Here is a 10,817-nt window from a genome sequence, read left to right on the forward strand (position 1 = left end):
TCTTCCAGGAGAGGGCTCCTTCTGGACTGGCAGCTCATAGACCAGAGTCTCCATTTGGGTTTTGCCTTTTAGACCCTGATCTCCTGAAATATGCCGCCCACACCACCTAGCACACAGCCCTTTGTCCTTTTTGGTCCCTGCAGCACTTTGATTTTCTCCCCAGATCTACCTTCCCACGCACCTTTTAGTGTTGCTTACCACTCCTGCTACACACAATCCACTTCAATGATGCCCCAGAAATGCATGTGAGTCCTGTGGCTTTAGACTTCCAAAAGCTCTGAGGAGGTCTTTGGGAACCAGCAGCTTGTCCTTCTACCCTCAAGTTATAGTCATTGCCATTCTGATTCTCAAGATTAGGCAGACTCTGGGTCCAGTGCAGGACACTGATGCCCACATTCTCATACTGACCAGCCTCAGAGCTGGACAAGGGGGCCTGAGCTAAGAAGAAACATCTCACTTCAAAAGGGCAGGGACTTGCAAATACTCCTGGGCTTCACCTCATAGGCAACCCCTTACCTGCCTTCCTGGGATGGGTACCAGGCTGCTTCCATCCTCCTGGTAGCTATTCATCCACCACCCACTCATCTATCCATCCATGCACCCACCCACTCACACATCTATCCATACATCCATTCACCCATCCATCCATCTCTTCATCCATCCATCCACTCACCCACACATTTATCCATACATTTACCCATCCATCCATCCATCATTCAGCAAACATTTTGTGAATTCTTTATGGAATGAGTAAGGCAAGGTTTTGCTCCTAAGTATCTCACAAATGTAGGAGAAACACATACAATGACACAAAAAGCAGAAGTAAGTGATGATACAGAAAGAGCTGCTGCATGTGAGATGTGTGTGCCTGTGTGTGAGTACATGTCTGCATGTATATGTGTTCCTAACTCATTTCCGATCAAGTACAGAGACACAGTACTTGACTCAGTCTCTCCCATCAGGAAGCTTCCATAAGCCTCTTACCCTTCTCCATCAGAGGGCAGATAGACTGAAAACCACAATCACAGGAAACTAACCAATCTGATCACATGGACCACAACCTTGTCTAACTCAGTGAAACTATGAACCATGCCATGTAGGGTCACCCAAGTTGGACGGGTCATGGTGGAGAGGTCTGACAAAATGTGGTCCACTGGAGAAGGGAATGGCAAACCACTTCAGTGTTCTTGTCTTGAGAACTCCATGAACAGTACGAAAAGGCAAAAAGATAGGACACTGAAAGATGAACTCCTCAGGTTGGTAGGTGCCCAATATACTACTGGAGATGAATGGAGAAATAACTCCAGAAAGAATGAAAAGACAGAGCCAAAGCAAAACAACACCCAGCTGTGGATGTGACTGGAGATAGAAGTAAAGTCCGATGCTGCAAAGAGCAATAGGAACCTGGAATGTTAGGTCCGTGAATCAAGGCAAATTGGATGTGGTCAAACAGGAGATGGCAAGAGTGAACATCGACATTTTAGGAATCAGTGAACTAAAATGGACTGGAATCGGTGAATTTAACTCAGATGACCATTATATCTACTACTGTGGGCAAGAATCCCTTAGAATAAATGGAATAGCCATCATAGTCAACAAAAGAGTCTGAAATGCAGTACTTGGACGCAATCTCAAAAATGACAGAATGATCTCTGTTCATTTCCAAGGCAAACCATTCAGTATCACAGTAATTCAAGTCTATGCCCTGACCAGTAATACTGAAGAAGCTGAAGTTGAACAGTTCTATGAGGACCTACAAGACCTTCTAGAACTAACACCCCCAAAAGCTGTCCTTTTCATTATAGGGGACTGGAATGCAAAAGTAGGGAGTCAAGAAATACCTGGCATAACAGGCAAATTTGGCCTTGGAATACAGAATGAATCAGGGCAAAGGCTAACAGAATTTTGCCAAGAGAACGCACTAGTCATAGCAAACACCCTCTTCCAACAACACAAGAGAAGACTCTACACATGGACATCACCAGATGGTCAATACCAAAATCAGACTGATTATATTCTTTGCAGCCAAAGATGTAGAAGTTCTATACAGTCAGAAAAAATAAGACCAGGAGCTGACTGTGGCTCAGATCATGAACTCCTTATTGCCAAATTCAGACTCAAATTGAAGAAAGTAGGGAAAACCACCAGACCATTCAGATATGACCTAAATCAAATCCCTTATGATTATACAGTGAAAGTGACAAATAGATTCAAGGGATAAAATCTGATGGACAGAGTGCCTGAAGAACTATGGACAGAGGTTTGTGACATTTTACAAGAGGCAGGGATCAAGCCCATTCCCAAGGAAAAGAAATGCAGAAAGGCAAAATTCCCTTCTCCAAAATGCAGAAAGGCCTTACAAATAGCTATGAATAGAAGAGAAGCAAAAGGCAGAGGAGAAAAGGAAAGATATACTCATTTGAATGCAGAGTTCCAAACAATAGCAAGGAGAGATAAGAAAGCCTTCCTCAGCAATCAATGCAAAGAAATAGAGGAAAACAATAGAATGGGAAAGACCAGGGATCTATTCAAGAAAATTAGAGATACCAAGGGAACATTTCATGCAAAGATGGGCACAATAAAGAGCAGAAATGGTAGGGACCTAACAAGCAGAAGATATTAAAGAAGAGGTGGCAAGAATACACAGAAGAGCTGTACAAAAAAGATCTTCATGACCCAGATAATCGTGATGGTTTGATTACTAACCTAGAGCCAGACCCTGATGCTGGGCAAGATTGAAGGCAGGAGGAGAAGGGGATGACAGAGAATGAGGTGGTTTGATGGCATCACCAACTCAATGGACGTGAGTTTAAGGAAGCTCTGGGAGATTGTGAAGGACAGGGAAGCCTGGCATGCTGCAGTCCATGGGGTTGCAAAGAGTCGGACATTACTGAGTGATTGAACAACAACAACCATTATTGTATCGTTGTCAATTTCTCTTTTTATGTCTGTTAATATTTGCTTTACATTTCTAAGTGCTTCTGTATTGGGTACATGCATGTTAATGGATGTAATATCCTCTCCTTATATTTATCCCTTTACCGTTATATAATGATCTTCTTTGTCATTTGTTACAGACATTTTTTTAAAGTCTCCTTCTTCTTAGATGAGTATTGCTAGTCCCACTGTCTTTTATTTACATTTACACAAATGTCTTTTCCCCTACCCTCACTTTCAGTCTCTGTATGTGTTTATCTCTGAAGTGATCCTCTTGCAGATATCATATAGATGAGTCTGGTTTATAACCCAATCAGCCACCATATGCCTTTTGATTGGAGCATTGCCATTTTATTGTTTATTTTCCAGTTGATTTTGTAGTCTTTCCCTAATCTTCTTCCTTTTTTTTCCCTTTAGTTTCTTCCTTTGTAGTTTGATGATGTTATTTAGTAGTATGCTTCTGTTCTTTCTTTCTTGCCTCTGAGTATCTATGATAGGCTTTTGATTTGTGGTTACCATAGGATTCATGCATGTTGACCTATAACTGTATCTGTTTTAAACAGGTAGCCCTTTGATTTCAAACACATTCTAAAAGATCTACTCTTTTTTTTTTTTAAACGATTACCACAGGTTTAATTAACATCAATCACTCACATAGTTACAAAAGATTTTTCTTGTGATAAGAACGTTTAAGATCTACTCTCTAAGAGGTTTTCAAATATACAATATAGGGTTGTTGACTGTAGTTACCATGCTGTACAGAGTTTTTTATCTTATAACTGGAAGTTTTTACATTTTGACTGCTGCTGCTAAGTCACTTCAGTCGTGTCCGACTCTGTGCGACCCCATAGACGGCAGCCCATCAGGCCTCCCCGTCCCTGGGATTCTCCAGGCAAGAACACTGGAGTGGGTTGCATTGCCTTCTCCAATGCATGAAAGTGAAAAGTGAAAGTGAAAAGTGAAAGTGAAGTGGCTCAGTTGTATCCAACTCTTAGCGACCCCATGGACTGCAGCCTACCAGCCTCCTCTGTCCATGGGATTTTCCAGGCAAGAGTACCATTGCCTTCTCCAACATTTTGACTGCCTTACGGTAAAAGATCTATGCTTAAAAATTCCCCCCCCCCAACCCATTTTGTGTTTTTGGTGTCATATTTCACATCTTCATGTTTATACCTTCACTGATTATTGTAGTTATACTTAGTTTTATCCTTTTTTTGTCTTTTAATCTTCATAATAACTTATTTAAATGGTTGATACTCAACCTCTACTATATATCTGTCTTTACTAGTGGGATTTTTTCCTTTCTTATAGGTACTTACTTTTTCTTATAACTTTTTCCGTTTCTTTGAAAAGACTCTTTAACATTTCTTTTCGGGTTAGTTTAGTATTGATGAACTTGTTTTAGTTTTTTCTTATCTGAAAGGTTCTTTACCTCTCCTTCAATTTTAAATCATAAATTATAATCTTGGTGGATACAGTATCTTGATTTCATGGTTTTTTTCCCTTTCAACATTTTAAATATATCATGTCATTTCTTTTTGGCCCGTAAAGCTTCTGCAGAAAAATCAGTTGATAGTTTTATGGGGTTTCCCTTGTATATAACTCTTTGTTTTTTCTCCTGTTGTCTCTAGAATTCTCTCTTTTTCTTTAACTTTTGCCATTTCAGTTATGCTAAATCTTGGTGTGGGTTTGTTCTGTTTATCTTGTTTGGGACTCTATGCTTCCTGTACCTGGATATCTGTTTACTGCTTCAGGCTTGGGAAGTTTTCAGTCATAATTTTATTAAATGCTTTTTTTTTTTACTTTCTTCTCTATCTTGTCTTCTGGGACCCCTATGATGTTGATATTGGTATGCTTGATGTTATCCCAAAGATCGCTTACTCTGTTTCAATTTTTTCAATTCGTTTTTCTTTTCACTGTTTTTATGGGTGATTTTCATCATTCCACCTTCCACATCACTTACGCATTTTCTATATCTAGTCTGTTGTTCATTCCTTCCTGTGTGCTTTTCATTTGAGTTATTGTATTCTTCAGCTCTGACTGGTTCCTTTTTATATTTCCTAGTTCTTTGTTAAAATTCTCCCTGTGTTCATCTATTCTTTTCCCTAATTCACTTAGGAGTCTTATTACCAATGCTTTGAGTTCTTTATCTAGTAAATTATTTATTTCTCTTTCATTAGTTGTATTTTTTTAGGGGTTTCCTTTTGCCCTTGCAATAAAGACAAATTCCTCTCTCTTCTCATTTTAATTATCTTTCTCTGTCTCTATGAATTTAGGTGAAATTGTTACACATGGTGGTCTTGAAGTGGTGTTCTTATGGGAGAGTGTCCCTGCACACTTTGCCTACGCCCAGTGGCTTTGCTGTGAGATTTGGATTTGATATGAGCACAAGTGGCATTTTTCCTCAGGGTGTGCCGGCAGCTATCACCGTGGTGCTAGGCGGGACTGGAGAAAGATCGGATAGGGCTAGAGCCAGGTGCGAAGTGGGTCTTCCCCTTTGCTCAATGGCTAATACTGCCTTATTGAGGGTGAGGTTAGGTAACGAGTTGCTGGAACAGAAGCCCCGTGTGGCAGGTGTGATCTGGCTGAGTCCCCTTTCAGCGTGTGTGTTTTCCCTTTCCCAGTACGAGCACCTTCAGCCCCAGAAGGGAACAGCCCTGGAGCAAGAGCAGGTGTGGGCATTCAACAAAGGTTGGGCATAGAGTATGGTGATACGGCCGCAGTCAGAGCCCTGGACCGGCTCTCACGTAACACCTGTGCAGTCACCAGTGAGGACGGCCCCCTCCCTGCTAGGAAGCCGCGTAGCATTGGAGCTGCCAGAGTCTCACGGCCAAGCCTTTGCCCTGGTTATGGCAGCCCTCCCTCCTGTGTGGAGCTGTGACATGAGGGGAGCAGGGCTGGAGCATTCACTCTGCTCAGGCCAGGGCGTGCTCTGGAGTGGTGCTGGGAAACACGTCAGCTGACTGCGTGATCTCAGTCTGCCCTCTCCCGTCCGCTTTGGGAGCAGGCAAATGTTAATGTGCTCTTTACAAGCAGAGTCCAGTCTTCCCACAGCCCTCCTGTTAGTCCCACTGAGCCGCCAGCAAGCCAAGGGGGCTCATCTTCCCTGTGTCATACCCAGGGCTGGGGAACCCAATGAGTGGCTCAAACTGCTTCCTTTCCAGGGAGGGTCTCTGCCTATGCAACCTCTCTTCCTCTGAGTCCCCTCCTAGGGGCACAGATTCCAACCTGATCACTTCTCTTATCTTCCTACCCAATTCTGTGTATATCTTTTTTAGAGTCTTGGTCATACAGGAGTCTTCCTGTTAGTCTCCAGTTAGTTTTCTGTGAGAATTTTTCCACACACAGAAGTATTTTTGGTGTGTTCGTGGGGGGAGGTGAGTTTACTCTGCCATCTTGGTTTGGATGCTCATCTTTTTTAATATAGTCTTTCAGCAGTATAAGTTTCCTTCTAAGCAAGTTCTCACTGCATTCCACAACTTTTAATAAGTTGTATCTTCATTTTCATTTAATTGAAAACACTTTAAGAATTTTTCTTGAGACTTTGACTTGTATTATTTATGTTTCTTAATCTCAAAATATTGGGGGATTTTCCAGCTATTTTGATTTATAGTTTATTTTCTTTGTGGTCTAAGAGCAGACATTGTATGGGTTTTATTTTAAAATTTTGCTCAGGAGTGTTTATGACCCAGAAGGTGTTCTATCTTGGTGAATGGTCCATGTGAACTTGAGAAGAAGGTATATTCTGTTTTCATTAGATGAAGTATTCTATAAATGTCAATTAGATCCAGTTGACTAACAATTGTATTCATTTCAACTATGTCCTTGCTGATTTTATGCCTGCCAAATATATTAATAACTGATAAAAGCACGTTGAAGTCTCCAACTATGATATTGGATTTACCTTTTTCTCCTTGTAGGTTTACCAGTTTTTTGCCACATGTATTATGATTCCCTGTTAGGCACATACATGTTAAGTAATGTTATATCTTCTTTGGGAGTTGGCCACTTTATTATTAGGTTATTCCTGTTTATATTCCTCATAATTGTCCTTGCCCTGAAGTCCACACTGTCTTAATTAAGTATAGCTACTCCAACTTTCTTTTGATTAGTTTTAACATGGTATATTTTTCTCTATTTATCTTCAGTCTATCTGGGTCTTTATATTTATAGTGAGTTTCTTGTAGACAACATATGGTTGGAAGCCTCACGCTTTTAAAAGATGAAATCTTTGGATCTTAGCGATCATTCGGATATGAGGATTAAAGGATGACTCAAATGTTTTCTTCAACAATTGATAGTTTCGTTCACTGAGATAAAAAATGAAGAGGAAGGAGCAGATAGAAGACAGAGGAGATGTGTATTCATGTTGAGTGTGCTGTGCCCATGGCCTATCTGCTGGAGATGTCCAGGGGTTCGAGTCTTGGTGGATCTAAAGTTCAGGACAGAGATGAGAGTTAGAGACGTTGAATACAGTCGAGAGCTTTGATCCTGTCAGTGGCCCTGGGAAAGGATGGGCATGCACAAGGGGAGTGGGCAGACTGAGAGAGAACAGAATAAGGACCACTAGGTTGATAGAATTCTTTGATTTCAATGACAGAGTCCAGATGGCTTCACTCAAGCAACAAACTGCAAAGACAACATTTTGTCTTTGTCTCATTCCCTCTTGGCCTGCCAACTTTATTCTCTCCTATCAGCTATTTTTGGGACACTAGAACCATAGCCCCTGGCAGTTCTGGAATCATATTTCAAAACTTTGCGACTAGAGAGGAACATCAATCCCCAGTTCCAATTCAGAACATTCAAGGGAAAGCCTGTGATTGGCCCTTCCTTGCATCACACCCCATCTCTGAGGTACCATGATTCATGGTCCCTCTCAGAAACATTTTGGGCAAAGGGAGGAGAATTTCCCTGAAAGAAAATAGAGGAAAGCATATCAGGCAGACTGAAAGCATCAGCATCTCCTTCAGACATCAAGAGATCAAAGTGAGGGGAAAGAGCCCTGGGAGGAGATTGAGGGCAACCCCAGAATACAAGGAAAGACAGGGAAGTGCAGTCCTGCAGAAGTCACAGGGGCGAGCTCAGGGGACAGGGCATGGCTGAGAGAGTCCTGGCACTAACGTGGGCAGTGGTGTCCCTGGAGGGATCAGTGCAGTGTTGGTGGGTATGCACATGCAACCCAAGGCTTGGGAAGGTGTGAAGGGCGAGAGGGTGGAGACAGGACAACTGTTTCAGGCAGTTCAGCTGTGGAGTGGAAACAAGAGGAAGGCAATATCTGGAGGGGGTCAGGAGGCCAAGAAAATTCATTTTAAGATAATCAAAACTTCAGCTTGAAAATGTTACTGACAAGGGGCTTTTGGAGTTATTTTCTGGTGGAATTATCATGTCACTAAAGCAGGCTTTTTGATACATTAAAAAATTTTAAAGCAAAACAGAAGTTTAGATTTTAATCATATTTATAGGATTCCCAAGTTTTGCTTTACAGAATTGCTTGTTTGCTTCAGCTGTCTCCTTCCCATCTCTACTCTTGGAGGAGAGGGGAACAGGTCTGGAGTCCAAACACTTGTAATTTTGTATTCTGGTATCTATTCTCTGAGTACAAAATATTCCCTTCCTTGGTTAAGATTCCCGAGTTTTTTTCTTTTATAATAAAAACAAACTCCACCTTAGTCCCTAAAAAAAAAGATAGACAAAATTTGCATTTTTATGTAAGAAGGAGGTCAGAAGAGAAATAACGAATGAAGATGTGTGAGAGAGGGGTGATTGTATTAGTTGTCTACTGCTGCATAACAAATTACTCCAAAATTTTGCAGCTTAAAATGACAAATATTTATTTTCCCACCAATTTCTGAAATCCAGGAGTGGCTTAGATGGGTGGTTCTGAGCCAGCATGTAAGCCAGCATATTTGCAGCATGTAAGATCTTTTTTTTTTGAGTTGCCACATGTGGGATCTAGCTCCCTGACGGGGGACAAACCCAGGCCCACTGCACTGACAGCTCAGAGCCTTAGCTGTCGGGCCTCCAGGGCAGCCCCTCATGAGATTTGTATTCATTTTCTAGGGTCGCCATAACAAAATGCCACCGACTAGGCAGCTCAAGCAACAGACATTTCTGTCCTCACAATTTTGGAACTAGAAGTCCCAGACCAAAGATGCTGGCAGGGTTGGTTTTTCCTGATGCCCCTCTCCTTGGTTGCAGACAGTTACCCTCTTCATACTCTGTCCTCATATGATCATCCCTTTGCACACACAGCTCTGGTATCTCTTTTTCTTCTTACAAAGATATCAGTCAGATTGGATTACGCCCCCCCTAACAACTTCAGTTTAATTTCACCACCTCTTTAAAGGCCTTATCTTCAAATACAGTCCCACTGTGAGATGCTGGGGTTAAGACTTCAACTTATGAACTTGAGAGGGGGAGTGGACACAATTCAATACTCAACAAGGTTACAGTCAGGACACTGGCTGGAGCTCTGGTCATCTGAAGCCTTGATCAGGGCTGAAAGATCTGCTTCCAAGATCACTGGCTGTTAACTAGAGACCTCCGTGGGGCTGCTTGAGTGTCCTCGTGACATGGCAGCAAGTTTCACCAGGCCGAGCAATCTTAGAGAGAACAAGGAGGAAGCCCCAAGTCTTGGAAGCTATACTCTATCACTCCCATCTTATTCTATTTGTTAAAAGGCAGTCCCTATGTCCACACCCATGGTAGGGAGAACGAATGAATCCATCTTTGGAAGGGAGCGGAGTCAAAGAATATGTGGGCATATTTTCATCACCACAATAATCGATAAAGCAAAAGCCCTGATGGAGGAGGCCAGAGAGGGCAGGGCTGGAAGGGTTAGCGTGGAGCTGTCAGCGGCCCCTCCCCAGGGCATCCCTTACGTGCCCACAGGTATAGGAGAAGGCAGGGATTGAACAGAGCTGGAAGCTGAGGGCGACTTCTTTCTTTTCTCAGTGATGCAGATCAAGTTCTGCAGAGTGATTAGTGGGAGGGAGCCTTGAAATTGGAGGTTTTTTTTTTTTTTTTTTTCAGAAAGAGCTGACTAGAGCCCACTCAAGGATCCCCAAGCATTTCTAGAGTCTTAGGGGAGGTACAGGTCATGAAATTTCCCTGGCCCCTGTTGTCAAGATGGTGTGACCCATTCTTGGAATGCTCAGCTCAGTGCTCGGACTTTGCAAGGTGAGAGCAGGACTCAACAACATTCACAGGACAGGAGTGAAGGTGGACAGAGGGGTCCACAGAGTGTGCAGCTCATTGTACTGCTTGTATTCCATTTATGGGTACTTACAAAACTACTCTGTTCCAAAACAGATTTAAGTTCCGTTTCCAGGCTGGTTGAGATAGAAATGAAGCTAGGATAGTTGACAGACTGGGGAGAAAAGCAAAAGCTGAGGAATTGTGATGAAATGAGGGAACAGTTGCCATGGGCAGAGGGCCCAGTGCTGGTCTGGGGTGTGGCGAGAGAGTGGCAGTTGGAGGATGTGGCCTCTGCACTGCAAGCATGGAGTCCTAACCAGGAGACTGCCAGGGAACCCCTCAGAGGATGTGTTTTTTGGAGTGGAGAAGTTCTGGGACACGGGAAAACCAGGGGAAGTTGTGGGAAGTGGAGGCAGTGGAGTCTGGGAGTCCAGGACACACGGCCGGCTCAACCCCCAGGGATGGCAGGACTGGTGGGGAACGCCTGTGGGGCAGATCCTGGAGGCTGGAGAGGGAAGATGTCCACGGAGGCCAGTGCCATGGGTGAGGGCACTGAAGAACACAGGTAGGCCTCAAATTCCTAGCTGGGGGGAGAAGTGAGGAGCCTGGGCCAGGCCACAGTGGGGAGTCAGAGGTAGAAAATGCCCCCTGCCTCTTCCCCACCTGCCACCTCACTGGGGTAT

The sequence above is a fragment of the Bison bison genome, unplaced genomic scaffold, assembly GCF_000754665.1.
Source record: "Bison bison bison isolate TAMUID 2011002044 unplaced genomic scaffold, Bison_UMD1.0 scf7180017864088, whole genome shotgun sequence".
In the NCBI taxonomy this organism is placed as follows: Eukaryota; Metazoa; Chordata; class Mammalia; order Artiodactyla; family Bovidae; genus Bison; species Bison bison.